Consider the following 17,517-nt stretch of genomic DNA (forward strand, 5'->3'; position numbering starts at 1 on the left):
TCTATCTATGGGAGCTATCTTCAGAGCCGTAGATTCACATTGGGCCTCTGATGTATATCTGGTGACTTTGAACAAGCCAGTTATTCCTCTTTTAAAAATGGTGAAATAAGATCCACTTCCTGTTTACAATGGGATGGACTGTATCTTCACCAAAATCACATGCTAAAATTCTTACTTCCTGGCGCTGTGGCTCAAGCGGTAGAGTGCTCACCTTGAGCTGAAGAGCACAGGGACAGCACCCAAGCCCAGAGTTCAAGCCCCACAACCGACTAAATAAATAAATAAATAAATAAAAATTCTTACTTCCTCAGAAGGTGATTTCATTTGAAAATAGGATTAACGTAAATGACATCATTAGGATATATTCTAATATAACTAGCACTCTTAAATGCAGAGGGAGGAGATCAGGACATAGGGAGGCAGCCACTTGGAGACACAGGGAGAAGACAACCTTTGGCAAACCAAGGTGAATCTGGACACCTTGATCTCACCTCTCTAGCTCCAGACTATCAGAAACAAATTTCTGTGGTTTCAGCCACCAGGTCTCTGGTTCTGTGTTTTTACAGCTCTAGCAAGCTCATATAGTCTGAGTCTGCCATCTTTTGCTGCAATCCTTTTCTCAAAGTTTACAGATGTCTGACACAAGAGGGCAACACTGCACTAAAATTGAACACCCTACTGTAAAGCCCTAGTAATTGCAACAAAAGAGGCAGATGCACAGACGCAAAGTTACACGTTGTAGTGCCTTTCTAGGAAACTGCAGCACTCAAAAGAAAAACCAGCCTCAGAAATTCTCATTTTGAATAAGGTCGATGACCCAAGGAAAAAAGATCAGATTTTCCATTCCTAGCCAGGGCTGTCCATCAGGCTTCAATCTTTAAAGACACTGTAACACATGCTCTGTGTTGCTGAGTGTGGTGAGTCAGCATGAAGGAGGGCAAGTGATAGAAAAGTATACTTGGGGGTCTGGGAAGGTGGCTCAGTGGTAGAGCGCTTGCCTTGCATGCCTGAGGCCCTGGGTTCCATTCCTCAGCACCACATAAGCAAAAAGAAAAAACCTGGACGTGGCGCTGTGGCTCAAGTGGTAGAGCACTAGCCTTGAGCTGAATTGCTGAGGGACAGTGCCCAGGCCCAGAGTTCAGGCCCCATGACCTGATCCCCCCCTCCCCGAAAAAAAAGAAAGAAGGAAAGAAAGAAAAGTATACTTGGAAGCAAGGCTTTCTCTCCAACTGCACACATACAGTTGCTGAAAATTTGTGGGAAGGGAAACTTAAGATTCAAACATGTAAATGCAAGAAGACACTAAACATCCAACTTGATTTTCTAAGGGTCTAATGTAGAAACTGAAGTATCAAAAAAAAATCACCATGCACTGGTGGCTCCCACTTGTAATTTTAGCTACTCAGGACCTTGAGACCTGAGAATGGAAGTTCAAGACCATTCAGGACAGAAAAGTCTGTGAGACTCTTATCTCCAATTGACCAGCAAAAAAACAAAACAAAAGTGAAAGCATTGCTCAAGTAATAAGGTAACAGCCTTGAGTGAAAATGCCAAATGATAGCGCAAGGCCCTGAGTTCAAGTCCCTGTACCAGCACACACACACACACACACACACACACACACACACACACACAATAAAAGAAAACTCAACTTTATATGATAAAAGGTATATTCCTGGTTCTCTGATTGAGAGACACAAAGAAATGACAATTGAGTGCAATAAATGATGTTGAACTAGATTCTAGCTTGGCAATAAAAGAAAAAAGTATAAGGGACACCATTATGGCAATGGATGGAATTTGAATATGAAATTGGTATTAAAATAATAATTGTAACAGTTAAAATGGCTGATTTTGATCACTATATTATGACATGCAGGAAAATGACCTCATTCTTAGTAAATGTAGACTGGTTTAGGGACAAAGATATACAGAGAATAAGAAACATGTGTTTATATAATTCATAACTATAAATAAAAACATATACTAAAAAGGCAAATAGAACCAGGCACCCACCAGTGGCTCATGCCTACAATCTTTGCTATTTAGGAGACTGAGATATGAGGATCATGACTCAAAGGCAGCCTGGGTAAGAAAGTCCCTGAGACTCTTATCTCCAATTAACCACCAAAATTCCAGAAGCAGAGCTGTGGCTCAAGTGGTAGAGGGCTAGCCTTGAGTGGAAAAGCTCAGAATAGTGCCCAGGCCCTGAATACAAGCCCCAGCACTGGAAAAAAAAAAAGAGCAAAATGTTAATAACTAGTGGATTGGGTTTTAGAAGTGTTCCTTAATGTCTTCTATATGTTTGAAATTATAAAGGGAAAAAAGTTACATATCCAAATCCCCAGTTCTTCAGGAAAATGTCTTCTGATAATGGAAAGAGAATGTAAAATTTCTCCTTTGATTCACCAAATGGTCTCAGCAACCGAAATCTCATTGGTGCCTATGGGAAGAATGCCCATCTGAATGCTCTTAACGGTAGTTAGATTTTTTTTAATGCTGATACAGGGACTTAAACCCAAGGCCTGGCACTGTCCCTTAGTCTTTTCATTCAACGGTAGTGATTTACCATTTGAGCCACAGCTCCATTTCCAGCTTTTTGTTTAAATAAGTTTTTTATTGTGAAAATACTATACAGAGGGGTTGCAGTTACATGAGCAAGGTAATGAGTACATTTCTTATCCAGCATTGTTGCCTTCTCCTTTGTTTTTCCCCTACCATCCTGTCCCACCTCCTCAACTACCACCCCTACCCCCCCCACTCTCCCTTCCATTTCCAGCTTTTTGAGGACTAATCAGCAATAAGAGCCTCAATATCTTTCCTGCCCAGGTTGACTTCAAACCTTGATCCTCAGATCTCAGCCTCCTGAGTAGCTAGGATTACAGACATGAGTCACCAGCACCCAGCTCGGTGGTTAGGATTTTGAGGACATCTAGACTTACCTTCTCTGCCCATAAGACAATGGGCCACAGTCTTGGAATGTCATTGGCACAGGGTCAGTCATCAATTCATCATCCCTTTGCCTGTTCATAAAAAATGGCTGTACCTGTGACCTCTATCATGTAGAAGTGAGTCATCCCAATACTTGTCAGGGCCAACTATGGAGTCTCACAGTTATAATTTCTGTGGATATCAATCAAGCCATGGTGTTCCTGTTTTGGCTCTATAATTCTGTTTAAGATATCATAAAAAGACCTATAACCACATTCAAGTTAGGTCAGACTGCATCTCAACCATAACCTCTTTTCTTCTAGGAGTAAACTGGCAAGTTGTTGGGTATATTATCAAGCTGAAGTTGGTCAATGGGCATACCCATAATGCCCTAAAAAGAGGCTGCTCCAAACTCTGCTTTGTACCAACTAAGAGATGGGTCTCAAGGAACTGTGAATGCTCAGCCATGAAGGTATTTCTGAAGGAAGTTTTACTCATGGAGTTAAACATATACTTTGACTAGCTGTTGTTTGTGTAAGTCTAGGTCTACTTTCCCATGATATCAGAAGGAACTGATAGGACTATTTCATGAAGAAATATATTATATCTTCCCAAATGTACCAGATTCCTAGCTTTTACCTAAAATTGAAAACAATGACACCTCAAGCTAGCTTTCTCATAAGCCATTTTCAAATTCTGCATAGTTTAAGAGTACAGTAAGGGATAGAAAGACTGTACATTGTAAGCCCTCTTAAGCTCAATGAGTAATTTTCTAATGAACTTACTAGCAATAGCTGGTTTACAAGAGATTAACATTGTTTGGTGGAGTTTGGCCAAAATTCAAAGAACTATATATCACAATCATCTGACTTCTTAGCTCATTTGCAAAGTGCTTCCTACTGACTCATTTATTTAAAATCTGTGTCACCTGGCCTTTTCACCCAGCAAATACCAACGTCTTCCTTTTTCCTATACCCTCCCTCTCAACTGCTCATTCATATTCATGTATGCAAATAGATGCATTGAGAGGTCTCCTTTCTATGCACTACCAGCCCCCTAGGCTGATGCACCCCCTAGCTCAAGCTTCACCTCTCTACCACCATCCTGGCAGACCTGACCATAGGTAATTCTTCCCGAACTACAGTTTCTTAAAGGCAAGACTGATAATAATACTGATCATTCCCAGTAGCCATCCTCCACTTGATCTCCAGGGACCCAAATTCTATCCTTCTCCCAGTGACTTGAAACTCAAAAGGCTGAACCTCCCAGGTTGTACCATGTGCCTTCCACATTCTCTCCTCCCATACCTTTGGGCGAAAGGATAGCTAATGCCTGCAGTTTCTATTTCCTACATGCTTTACCATGCTTTGATGATTCCTTTGATCCTATTCCAAGGATGACCTCATACAGAAATATAAAACCCTATTGAAAACATTAATTAAAGCAAAAACAAGGCTTTTTTTTTTTTTTTTTTTTTTTGGTGCTGGTATTAGGGATTGGACTCAGGGCCTAGGCATGTCCCTTAGCTATATTATATACTTGAATCTGGTGCTCTACCATTTAAGCCACAGCTCTACCACCAGATTTTGCTGGTTAATTGGAGATGAGAGTCTCATGTACTTCCCTACCCAGGCTGGTTTTGAACAGTGATCCTCAAGATCACTGTATACCTAGGCATGAGGCCATGGCACCCAGCTTCATCTTGAAACTTTTAAAGAGGAATTGGATGCCATGTGATCCAAGATGGAGCTTTACAGCCACTTTTAGCAGTGGCTCTAGGGAAGATCTGGTCACAACACTCCTTATTTGCTGACTAGTCTGTTTGAAAGGGCAGTCAAACTTAGTAGCAGCCCCAAACTGAAATTTACTCTGCTGTGATGTTTATGATGGCTAGATTTATGCTCAATTGTCTTTCATCATTAGATGAAATACATAAGAACAGAACAAAACTACATTCATTAAGAAAAAAAAAAACAGAGCAGCAGGGCATCAGTGGCTCACGCCTGTAATCCTAGCTACTCAGGAGGCTGAGATCTGAGGATCTCGGTTCAAAGGCAACCAGGGCAGGAAAGTCCATGAGACTCTTATCTCCAAGAAACCACTAGAAGTGGTACTGTGGCTCAAGTGGTAGAGCTCTCACCTTGAGCTAAAGAGCTGAAGGATAGCACCCAAGCCCAGAGTCCAAGCCCCACAACCGCAAAAACAACAACAAAAAACAGTGCATCAGTCAGCAGAATGATGATACTTGTAAGATGCACACAAAGGAAATATTAATTCCTTGGAAAATCACTTTCTATTTTTAAAAGATGGAAAGTAAGAGATGTTCCTAAGTAACAGACAATAAAGATACTTCACAGGCGTCCTCAAAGGCTGTGGCTTTTCAAATGCAATCCTAAAGCAAAACCCATTGTGAAGGGTGGCATCCAAGCTGATTCTAGCTGCTTATTTTCTTCTGTGGTCAGCCTTTGCTGAATGTAGCAGTCTAACCTCCAGCCTCAAACTCTGAGTGGGTCCTTGTCTCTAAAATGCCCTTCATTGTCCTCAATGACCCTAATTGTATGACCTGGCAATTGAAGAGGGCGTTTGGATCAAATTCCCCCAGGGCAGGGTGATAGAGTATGAGAGTGTCCCCCCAAAGTCCATGTATCACCCTAAAGTCTATGCTTCTTGTCCTCTCTTCTCTTCCTCCTCCCCTTTCCTCTCCCTTCTCCTTCTCCTTCTCCTTCTTCTCTTCTCTTTTCTCCTTTTTTCTTCCCTTCCTTGACCTTTCTACCCTCTCCCACCTCTCTCTCACACAGTGCTAAGGATGGAGCCCAGGGCTTTGTGTACATAGGTAAACCCCTGTACCACTGCACTTCAACCCCAGCTTTGTATTGGAATCTCAAGTTCTCAATGTGGCAGTGTTGGAGGTGGAGTCTAGTGTGTGTCATGAGGAAGAGATCTTCATGAATGAATTAATACCTTGCTCTCAGGAATGATTGTACTGTCACTGAGCTCAGTATTCCTCCAGTCTTCTTCACATGGCCACTTCTTCCTTAGTTTCCCTTATGAGTTGAAGCAACACAAGGCCTTCCTTAGAGGCTGAGTTGATATTGGCACCATACCCTTGGACTTCTCAGACTCAAGAACTATAAGCAAGAGGTAGGAGGTCGTAGCTCAATGTCAGAGTGTGTGCTTAGCATGTGCAAGGCTCTGACCCCAACCCCAGAACCAAAAACAAACAAAATCCCCTAATTTCCCACCCCCCCTACACAAAAATAAACCTTGCAAGCTAAAATAAACTTCAACATTTTATAGATTTAGAAAGTTTTAGAAACTCTGTCAAAGCAACAGAACAAACTAAGAGATTTCAAACACATTGGATCTAAAAGTACTATTCTGTCAGGGTTTGCTATACACTAACCTAGTAACTGTAAGATCAATTCTAGGATATTAAAAGAATGGAATTAAAGAATTGTGCCCCTGCCACAAGGCAGTGGGCCCAAGCTTGCCTTGGGGGAACTATATGACACTTCTTAGAAGCTCAAGAGAGTTCATTGTTACACTTTCAGAAATTTTGTCAGCTGATTGACAACTCATCAGTTGCTTGAAACTGGCTGTGGTGCGAGTATTTACACCACAAAACCCAGCAAACATGGAAGATTAGGACAGTTCTCCCAAGGAAAGTCAGTTGTTAACCACTTACTGACATTATTTACTATTTACTGTTATTTATTGATTATTATCTATAAAATAATATCTCTGGTGGCTGAAACTGCCAGATGAAATTAGTAGCATCCTTTGTTCAGTCTCTGAAAATTCAAAGAAGAGAATCAGGTTTTCCACATATACTATTTAAAATGGTGCCCTAAATTTAAATGCCCAGTTTTTTTTTAAAGACTAAAATTAGTCTATTGCCTGAGAATGTAGTTTGTTTTTGCTTTTAGTTGGCTCAAGAAGTTTCTGAAAATTAATTTATGATAAATTACCTTATAAAGTTAAAATGCTTTCCAAAATTTTATGGGGCAATTTGAAAACCTGGGGAAGTCAGCCAGTAAACTAAGCATATCTCTATTTTTTAAAAGGGAAGGGGGAAGGAGATTTATCTAAAATATAGTTAAGGTCCAGCTGGAAGAATTTTTGACTGTTTTAGTGAAAAAGAGACAGCAACCTCTGGATAATCCCAAGATTTTTCCCCCCTGAAATAATAGCTATCAGCTCTGTTGTCTTTGGCAAAGTCTTCTATCAAAACAAAAATTTTGCAACTGTAATGACCTAACTTGGGAAACAATTTTAGGAACCACAAAACATTTGTTTTAGTCTTTCTGGAAACCAACAGTAGAAGTTAAGAGAACATAAGATTGTTCTTGTAACAAAGCAAAAAATGGAACAAGGTCAACAATGAGAAGAATATTCCAGTTCAAATAAGGGTCATCCAGGCCCAATGAGATGTCTTCCAAATCAGAAATAAACATGCCTCATCCAACATCAAAACCAGCTAAAACCCTGCATCTGTTCAAGCAGTTACCAGGATATAGATGGTACTTTTATCACACAATACATTTAAAGCTAGGCAGATAGTTTTGACAAAAGCACTAGGATTCCAAGATTGAAAAGAAAATAGAGCTAGACTTTAGAAGGACCAGGAGGGGGAAAAAACACTGCTGATGTGGTTGGAAAAAGAAAAGCTTCTTGCATATGACCCAGATTTCAGTGGGAAGTGTGCAGAAAACACAAGTTATGCAACATTATTATTGCTGATACTTTACCAAAAATTCATTAGCTCAGTTTTATCTCCCTCCTGCTACTCCCATCTTCACAAATTTCACCATAATGTGTAAGCCAGATTCAGGAACATCTATACAGAATATAGATTTTTTTTGTGGGGGGGTCCGGTCGTGGGGCCTGAACTCTGGGCCTGGGCGCTGTCCTTCAGCTCTTCAGCTCAAGGCTAGCACTCTACCACTTGAGCTTCAGTACCACTTTCGGCATTTTTCTTATGTGGTGCTATGGAATTGAACCCAGGGCCTCAGGCATGCAAGGCAAGCGCTCTACCACTGAGCCAACTTCCCAGCCCCAGAATATAGATTTTTTTTTTAAGGCATGAAAATATTTCTTCTTTTCATATGAAAAGAAGAGAGACTGTGTGTGGCCACCATCTCTAAAATAAACAACTGTCTTGGCAATTGATAAGGAAAGGATGGACACTTGCTTTCATTATTGTAAACTTTTATTGTGTTGCCTAGAAAATAAACAAACCAGAAAACCTCACCCATAATCAATGACAATGGCTAACCAAAATGTAGGGAGAGCTGAGTAGCTCATACCTGTAATCCTAGTCACTCAGGAGGCTGAGATATGAGGATCACACTTGAAAGCCAGTTCAGGCAGGAAAGCCCATGAGTCTCATCTCTCCAATTAACCACCAAAAAGCCAGAAGTGGAGCTCTGGCTCAAGTGGTAGAGTGCTAGCCTTGAGCAAAGAAGCTCAGGGACAGTGCTTAGGCCCTGATTTCATGCTTCTTCAGGACTAGCACCCCACCCCCCAAAAATGGGGAGAAAGTTGGGCACTAGTGCCTCATGTCTGTAATCCTAGCTAGTTAGGTGGCTGAGATTTGAGGATCACAGTTAAAGTCAGTTCATGAGATGCCTATCCCCAATTAACCAGCAAAAAGCTAGAAGTGGAGCTTAAGTAGTAGACTACTAGCCTTGAACAAAAAAGCTAAGAAATAGTGCCCAGGCCCCAAGTCCCAGTCCCAGTTCTGACATAAATAAATAGGCAGATAAATAAATAAATAAATAAGGAAAGTGCCTATCAGATGAAAAACAAAGTATTAAGCATAGAAAATTCCAAAGTAATTGGAAGAAGAAACATTCATAGAAAAGTGGGCAGAACATATAAACAGTTGAGAAGTTTACAGTTTTTGGTTCTGTGTGTGTGTGTGTGTGTGTGTGCTTAAACTCAGGGCCTGGGCACTTTCCTGGAGCTTTTGTGTTCAGTGCTAGCACTCTACCACTTGATCCACAGCTCCACTTTTTTGGTGGCTAACTGGACTTAAAGACTCAAGACTTTCCTACATGGGCTAGCTTTGAACTTTGATCTTCAGATCTCAGCCACCTGACTAGTTAGGATTACAGGCATAAGCCACTAGCTCCTGGCTGTGATCTTTTCTAATTGGAAGAAATAAGCCATATTTATGTAGTCCAAGGTTCAAATGCACAGTTGCTAAAGTATGTTAAAGATTGAAGAAAGCCGGGTGATGGTGGCTCACGCCTGTAATCCTAGCTACTCAGGAGGCTGAGATCTGAGGAGCATGGTTAAAAGCCATCCTGGGCAAGGAAAGTCCATGAAACTCTTATCTCCAATAAACCACTAGAAAACCAGAAGTGGCACTGTGGCTCAAGTGGTAGAGCACTCGCCTTGAGCTGAAGAGCTGAGGGATAGCACTCAAGCCCAGAGTTCAAGCCCCATGACTGGCCAAAAAAAAAAAAAAAAAAAAAAGATTAAAGAAGGCATATTGCCAAAAAAAAAAACATGAAAAAAATGTTTAATATTGATCAGAACACTGTAAATATAAGATAAACAGGAAGTATCTCCCAACATGGACAAAAATAAAAGAGCTCATAACTATCCAGTGTTGATGTAAGTCAAGAGGACTCCACATTCCATAGATTGCTCATAGGAGTATGAAATTATGTAACTTATAGAAAGCAATCAATTATACAAATTATATTCCTTTAACTAGCTCATGGATTTCAATGTAGTAATTCTTCCAGGTATTTAGCTGAAGGACATACAATTTCTGAACTTTCACACTGCCCACGAATGGCTAAACAGCCAGTTCTCCAAAGAAACATATATCTTACATCTACCTACCTACCTACCTACTTACCTACCTACCTACCTACCTGTGTACATGTGTATGTATGCATCTAAGTGTATGCTTGTGTGTATACAGAATAAAGTCTGGAAGGATACACTTCATTCAGACTTTGCTCTGCACATTCCAAATCAATGATATTTAATTTTGGTGAGAGGAAAAGAATTAGAGAATAAAAGTAAAAGTTTTCTAATAGAAGTAGTTTTTTGTGTATGTGGATATATGTGTGTGCTTTCAGACCTAATAATGTGTAAAAACTGCTTTATAAAACATTTTTAAACATCATAAGGCAGCTAAAAGAAGGTAGTTGTATTCTCGCTTGCACATGATCAAATCTGCCCCCGCCCCCCAGCTAGTTGGTTTTGTTGTTATTTTGACACAAGGTATCAACTACATAGATTAGTCTGGCCTTAAACTACAGATTCCCCTGCCTCAGCCTCCTTAGTGCTGAGAGTAACAGGCACGCTAAACTTTTATCTTTTAATCCGAGGAGGGGGCAAAGAGCTAATGTGATTTCCATTCTTATATTATTTTTTAGTGCCATTTGGTTCAACCAGCAGAATGGCCCAGGTCCATCCAAGTCCTGGCGCAGGGCCCAGCCCCATCCCTTGGCAGCCAGTGAGGCATTTCTTGCCGGAGCTATCCCAACTGCTGCTACTGTGGCTGCCAACATCACCTTGGTTACCTTCAGGGACACTCTTGCCACAGCCTGGCTGGTGAGGGGAGCTCCAGTCCCATCAGGCTGCAATGCTGATTAATATAAGATGAGCCAAGATGCAAAGGGAAGAAAACAAAAGATCAGACCTCCCAAAAGATGAGTCTGGACAGACTGGACACCAGGCCCATGTCACATCTTTGTACTGGTCTTGTTCTTACAGTCTCTCTCCCTGGAGGAATTTGAGATGTTTCCCAGCAGCTGTGTCAAAGGGCATTCGATACAGTGTCTGGTTACGTGTCCCTTCCCACCTGTGCAGGTGTTTCAGGCCATACCTGGGCTCCTAGTTTCTCTTCCACTTTAGGGGAGCTTCACAGGAATGTGTAAAATGGCTCTATCCATGTTGCTGCCCTCAACCCTCTCCTCAGAATATCCTAGAGACTTTTCTCTGAGCCTTTACTATCTGTCCTCTCTATTGGCAGAGGGAAAGTCCATATGTCCTTGGTGGCATCCTCAAATGGTTGTCCAGTAGATTGAGGAAAATATTTTATCAGTTCCAGATTTTGTGTCCACTTTTAATCGCCTTGCCTGAGAATCTCAATTATTCACAGTGTCCATACCATATAGTTTTTCTTTTCTTTCTTTTTTTTTTTTGGTCATGGGGCTTGAACTCTGGGCCTGAGCACTGTCCCTCAGCTCTTCAGCTCAAGGCGAGTGCTCTACCACTTGAGCTACAGCACCACTCTACCACTTGAGCTACAGCACCACTTCTGGTTTTCTGGTGGTTTATTGGAGATAAGAGTTTCACGGACTTTCCTGCCCGGGTTGGCTTTGAACTGGGATCCTCAGATCTCAGCCTCTTGAGTAGCTAGGATTACAGGTGTGAGCCACCAGCGCCCAGCTAACTTTCCAGATTCTTAACATCACTCTTGATGCTCAGTTTCTTCTATACACAGACATGGAGGAATTTTTTTTTTAACTCAGGAAAGGAAAATATTTCTTTTCCTTTTATTTTTTTTTCTCTTCTGAAGGGAAGATATTTTCATCTTCATTAATTTTTATGTCATTATTTTAGCCCAGAAATGTCTGGATTAACTCCATTTGAAATTCTTCTCACCAGGAAGACACGGCAAGCAGCCCAGAGAAATTTCTGTCCTTAGGAAAGGGGAGCTCACATAATCCAAGTTCTTTCTTCTCTGCCTAAAAGTAGTATCACAGTGTATCTGTTGAATATTCTCCTCTTGCTTTTTGTAACCATGGTTTAGAGAAGTGTTTCTTAGGTCAGCCTTTGGCTGAGCCAATATTTATCATTTAAAATTTTTCCATGAGTCATAAACGAACCCCGCACTGCACTGTACCTTCTATGGGAGTTTCTTTCCTAGAGTCATTTAAAGGAAAAGGAAAATATTCTGGGGCTGGGAAGGTGGCTCAGTGGTAGAGCGCTTGCCTTGCATGCATGAGGCCCTGAGTTCGATTCCTCAGCATCACATAAGCAGGGGGGGAAAAAAAGCCGGAAGGGGCACTGTGGCTCACAAGTGGTAGAGTGCTAGCCTTGAGCTGAAGAGCTGAGGGACAGCGCCCAGGCCAGAGTTCAGGCCCCACGACTAGACCCTGCCCCCCCCCCCAAAAAGAAAATATTCTGAACCTAGAATCCAACACTTGGCCTTTATCAGAGTATGTGCACACTTCCTCCTGCTTATAGGACCTTTCTCTGACCTTTCAAAGGTATGCGACCAGAAGTACTCTTTCTATTCAACAATCTAGAACTCTCTACAGAGGGGCAGGCTTGGCTAGGCTAGGTAAGAAAGGAAGCTGGGGGGGCGGGGGGTGAGGGGAGAGTGGGGGGAGGAGTGGGAAGGGATGAGAAGGGGAAACAAAGGAGGAGGCTACAATGCTTGATAAGAAATGTACTCATTACCTTGCCCATGTAATTGTAACCCCTCTGTATGACATTTTCACACACACACACACAAATAGCAATGAAAAAAGAAAAGGAAGCTTCAGAGGTTAGCATGGAGGGAGTGATTCACTGGCTCAAGGGGCGGGGGTGGTGGAAAGGTTTTCTACAGAATCAAAAAATGAAAATGAGCAAGAGATTCCATCCACATCCAGCATGGATATGAGTCCACCTCTAAATGAGTGGGCCTAAACTTACTGCCCAATGCCTCCCTAACTTCCTTCTCCCTCCCACACCCACCCACCCACCCAAAGCTGGTTACCTACAGCTCATTCCTGTAGTCCTAGCTACCTGGGAGATTAAGAATAGGAGGGCTGATGTTTGAGGTAGAAAAGTTCATGTGAGCCTCCTCAACCTATAGCTGGGTGTGGTAGAGAGTGCCTGCTATCCTAGTGATGTGGGAATCTGAGATTGCAGGCCAACCCCAGCGAAGTCCACAAGGCTCCATCTTATCAGAAAGAGGCTGCGTATGGTGGTACATGCCTGTGATGACCAGCTTAGGGAGGCCTAGGATGGGCACAGGTACATATCTTAATCAGGAAGGGAGAGCCTACCTAAAAAATAATCAGGAAATTATCACAAAACAGGAACTGGAGACATGGGCCAATAGTACTTAGCAAGCATAATGCTCTGAGTTCAAACCCTAGTACTTAGTACTGCCAAAACCCAATAATAATAATAATTAAGAAGAAGAAGAAGAAGAGGAAGAAAGAAGGAGGAGGAGGAGGAAAAGGAGGAGGAGGAGGAGGAGGAGGAGGAAGGAAGGAAGAAGGAAGGAAGGAAGGAAGGAAGGAAGGAAGGAAGGAAGGAAGGAAGGAAGGAAGGAAGGAAGGAAGGAAGGAAGGAAAAGGACTGATTGCAAGATGTGATTGTTGGCCTCATTTGTACATCATGAGTGTGGTGAGGTTAATGCTGTTGGGTCCCTTTGTGCTGATCAGTTCCCTTACCTTAAGATATAGGTTGCAAAGGGAACCCCATTACTTTGTAGTCTGGACCATTATAGCAATGAATTGATTTGAATATAAAGAATAAGCATAGACTTTTTAATACTCAAATTCTAAGGTTTATAAACCAAATTAAGGTTATGCTAGTTCATCAAAGGTGTGTGTGTGTTTGTATGTGTATGTCTGTGTGCACGCGCACGTGCTAGAGATTGAACTCTGGGCCTTAAACCTTCCAAGCATGAGCTTTACCTCTAGCCTCAATAATCCGAAATGCATGCATACATCTTAGAGCCAAAGGGATTATTCTTAGCCCTTCCTGGGCCAAGTATTCTCTTTGAGATTCTTATGAAAAGCACAAACACACTGAAAGATTCATATTTGTTCCAACTCACAAAGGTTGGTCTATAATCTGTAGGAGTTCATGTACTCCTCTAAAGCTTATCTATTAAATTAGATATCTCAGGAAAGTTTGGGGGAAATGTTCTGAAAAAGAAATCTAATGTGGAGATAACGAAACAATCCCATAGACAGATTTATACACACCAAGCTCAGAGTCCATATCACACTGTTTATCAGTTTAAAACCCTCCACCTTAGAAATGAAACAAGTGTTAGAGGATAAGCCTTCAGCAAAAAAGCAATGGGGCAGTGACCAGGTCAAGCTCAAGCTCTAGTACGGGCACAAAACCTTCCAATCTTTTACATGTACATGTACAGTTGATCTCAACAAAAGGCTGCAGTTTGTGTTTGTGCATTCAACACGAATGGGTCCTCATACACATTATTTCCTATTTTTCATAAGGATGCCACCTTCTGTCTACAGTTCTGGTGATTGTGCTTCTGAAGAAAAATACTGTTAGAAAGGCTCAAATGGGACAAATAAAAAAAAAAAAAACAAGAATTGGTTTCAAGAGAGACAAAATGAATCCAAACCCTTTAAAATGCCAAGAAGCTCAAGGACTGAGTATAATAAAAAAAAAATCAAAGGAAAGAATAACTAGAAACTTACAGTAAATTTTAACATCCAAAAGCAAGAGGCCTTTTTTTTTTTTAAAGCTTGAGTCCTTTTAGACAAAGTAGGGCTATACTATATGCCCTAATGGAAAGGGAATGATAGAGAAATGCCTATCATAGCTGGTAGTGGTGAACTCTAGCTGGGACCCATTTGCTGTCCTGTCCCTTTGTAGACTTCTGCCTCTCTTATTGCTACTGTGGTGGGAAAACATTACAGCTTGCGAAGTATCCAATGCAGAGGCTGCCAGGTAATGTCAAGATTACACTAGAGCCCTGCAGAGGTGTAAAAAGTTGTATTAACACGTGTTTGAGCTTCAAAGTGCCTTCCTTATTTCTTCTATTATTCTAGCTTCCTACTTTTCCCTTCTTCTGGGCATGGAAGGAGAGATGACAAATGATTCAATCGAAGAAACCCAACTTGTCCTAGTAAAGGAGCCCAAAGGACACCTCCACCAGAAATATAAAAAATGGCCATGATAGGAAACTTGAAAATGATTGCTGTGATAGTCTACTCCATTTTCTCATGGTTTATGCACAACTTATTCTGCAAACAACTTACTCTGTAGAGAAATCATGTGGTACAGATCATTTCCTTGAGCATACTCCAAATACATTTAGTCTTTTTCCTACAATATATGGCCAAGACTTGAGGCTGCCTGACCCATCAGGTTTGGGTTATGGGCAGTAGGTAAAGGGATGTCCATCTTTTCCTTGGTTTCCCTTTGTTTAGTTTTGCCAGTAACCATCTGTTGTTGAAGCATGGGACACACCTGTTCTCTTCAGCCTCACCCATGGGTGAGGCTTGTGTGGCCTGATGGGAAAGGCTATATGCTTGAATGGCACTGCTTATGCTTTTAGGCTCTCAAGGAGTATTTCTTCATCTTACCTTATCTGTTGTATGAGATCAATTATATCTACCCATGGTAGTCACTGCTGGTATTTCTCAGTCTTCATTTCTCTCCCTTAGTAAAGGAACTCCAATTTCTATTTTTTTTTTTTTGCGGGGGGGGGGGGTTGAAAACAGAACTTGTAATTTTAACATACACAGAAGACAGGATCTTTGGATTTAAAAAGTGTAGTTTACTTTCTAACCAATATCCAAAGGTAGGATGAAGTTTTTCAGGAAGGTATCCCAATTTCTTACCCAAGCACATGAATGGTCAGGAAATAAGACTACATTTCCCAGCCTCCTTCGCAGGCATGTAATAAAAGCAGAAACTTTTGTTGGTACTTCTGGGGAGGGAAGTTTCTTTAAAAGGGGAAGAGGTTCACTTTTTACTTTCTTCCTTTTTACTGCCTAGAATATGTTCTTGTACCCATTGTTGACAATTAGGTGACCCTAGGAAAGGAATTTATGCAAAGCAAAGCATAGGGTATAGACTCAATCTTAAACATTATATCAAATCAATATACAAAGTCTAAATTACTTCCATTGTAAAATAAGCTCACATATTAATATTTGATGGTGGCTTAAACCATTATTTTGAAGTCTGCAATACAGAACATTGAAAACATACATACAGCTTGATTTTGTTCATTTATTTAGCAGTGTATGTTGGCAACTCTCCATGTCATCTTACATTACAGAAAAAAACCACATATGGAACATTCTTTCCACATATATTTTAAAGAAATCATGTAGTCTAGCCTTAAATACTTAATTCTCTTATCTGTCCCTAAGAGGTGTACTAGTATATGTATGCAAAAAAGCCGTTCACAGAGCTATTCACTGAAATATTGTAACAGTTGTGCACTGAGAGTAAATAGAGTAACTGGTCTGCTTTACAGTAATTTCAAGGGATGATAAGGCAAAGTCACCAAGTAACACTCCAGGCTGAGCAAAAGGAAGATCCATGATCACGTTAACTTTAACAAGAAACGTTACGGGCTGGCCTTGGTGGTATTCCTGTAAATTCCAATATTCAGGAGAATCGGAGGCAGGAGAATCCCAAGTTTGAAGTAAGCTTGGGCTACACAGTGAGACCCTGTTTTTATTTATTATTTATTTTTTATTTATTTTGCCAGTCCTGAGGCTTGAACTCAGGGCCCGGGGACTGATCCTGAGCTTCTCTGGCTTAAGGATAGGACTTTACCACTTGAGCCACAGTGTCACTTCTGGCTTTTTCTGTGTATGTGGTACTGAGGAATCAAACCCAGGGCTTCATGCATGCTAGGCAAGCACTCCACCACTAAGCCACATTCCCAGCCCATATTTATTGTTTTTAAGGCACTAGAATGAAAAGTTTTGTCTGGGAAGGGCAGTAGAAACTTTGGAAGCTTGGAAGAGATAGGAAAGACAGGCTGAGGCTCAAGACAGAAAAGTTTGGCTTGCTGAGAATTCTGGAAGAAGCCACAGAAAACTTTAAGCAGGCTAACAGTGGGTTTAGGTAGACTCTGTGGCAGAGAAGAGGATGGAAATCGATCAGGTGAAAGAAAGAGCAGGCAGTCATGTGTCCATATAACAGCATGCTTCAATTCTGGACTAGGAAAGGAAGCCTCATATTTACTGGAGGCCAATGAACTGTAGGCAGACAATAAAAAGGAAGGAGGGAAGGGGAAGGAGAAGGGAGAAAGAAGGCAGGCAGGCAGGCAGGCCAGGCAGGCTGCCAGGCCAGCCAGTCTGGTGGTGTTGGCTTATACACATGTAATCCTCAGGAGACAGATCTGAGGATCATGGTTCAAATACAGCCTGGGCAGGAAGACTGTGAGCCTCTTTTCTCCATGTAACTACAAAAAAAAAAAAAAAAGCTGGAAGTGGAGCTGTGGTTCAAAGCACAAAGCTCAGAACAGAGCCCAGGCTCTCAGTCCAAGCCCCAAGACTGGCATAAAAAGAAAAGGGAAAGAAGCAAGCAAGCAAGCTAATTATCTTGCTTCCAGATGCAGGGGGGTGATAAAGGGTTGTTTCTCAACAGTTATCCAGTGTAATTCCCCGCCCCCCCCCCCCCCACCAACCAGTCTCCAGAGGACTATTAAAAATGAAAACGCTCAGGTCTCTCACTTATAAATTTGAATTTGAACAGGTTCACCAGGTGATTCTGACTGCCAGTCTTCTGGCTTGCCAAGCAAAACAAAACAAAACAGTGGCAAGTGGAGCAGGCTTAAAATAGCCACAACTTGCTTACTGTCTTGAAGAAAAGTTATGACGACTGAGTTTCCAG

General features: G+C 41.5%; 1 protein-coding gene across 1 annotated transcript in view; it reads right to left on the reverse strand.

The window, feature by feature from the left end:
• The window catches only part of Bfsp1 (beaded filament structural protein 1), a 57,115-nt gene that overhangs the window by 39,112 nt on the left and 486 nt on the right, over nt 1-17,517 (reverse strand). The gene's annotated exons all lie outside the window — the stretch shown is intronic.

The sequence above is a fragment of the Dipodomys spectabilis genome, unplaced genomic scaffold, assembly GCF_019054845.1.
Source record: "Dipodomys spectabilis isolate Male_0828 unplaced genomic scaffold, ASM1905484v1 ptg000365l, whole genome shotgun sequence".
In the NCBI taxonomy this organism is placed as follows: Eukaryota; Metazoa; Chordata; class Mammalia; order Rodentia; family Heteromyidae; genus Dipodomys; species Dipodomys spectabilis.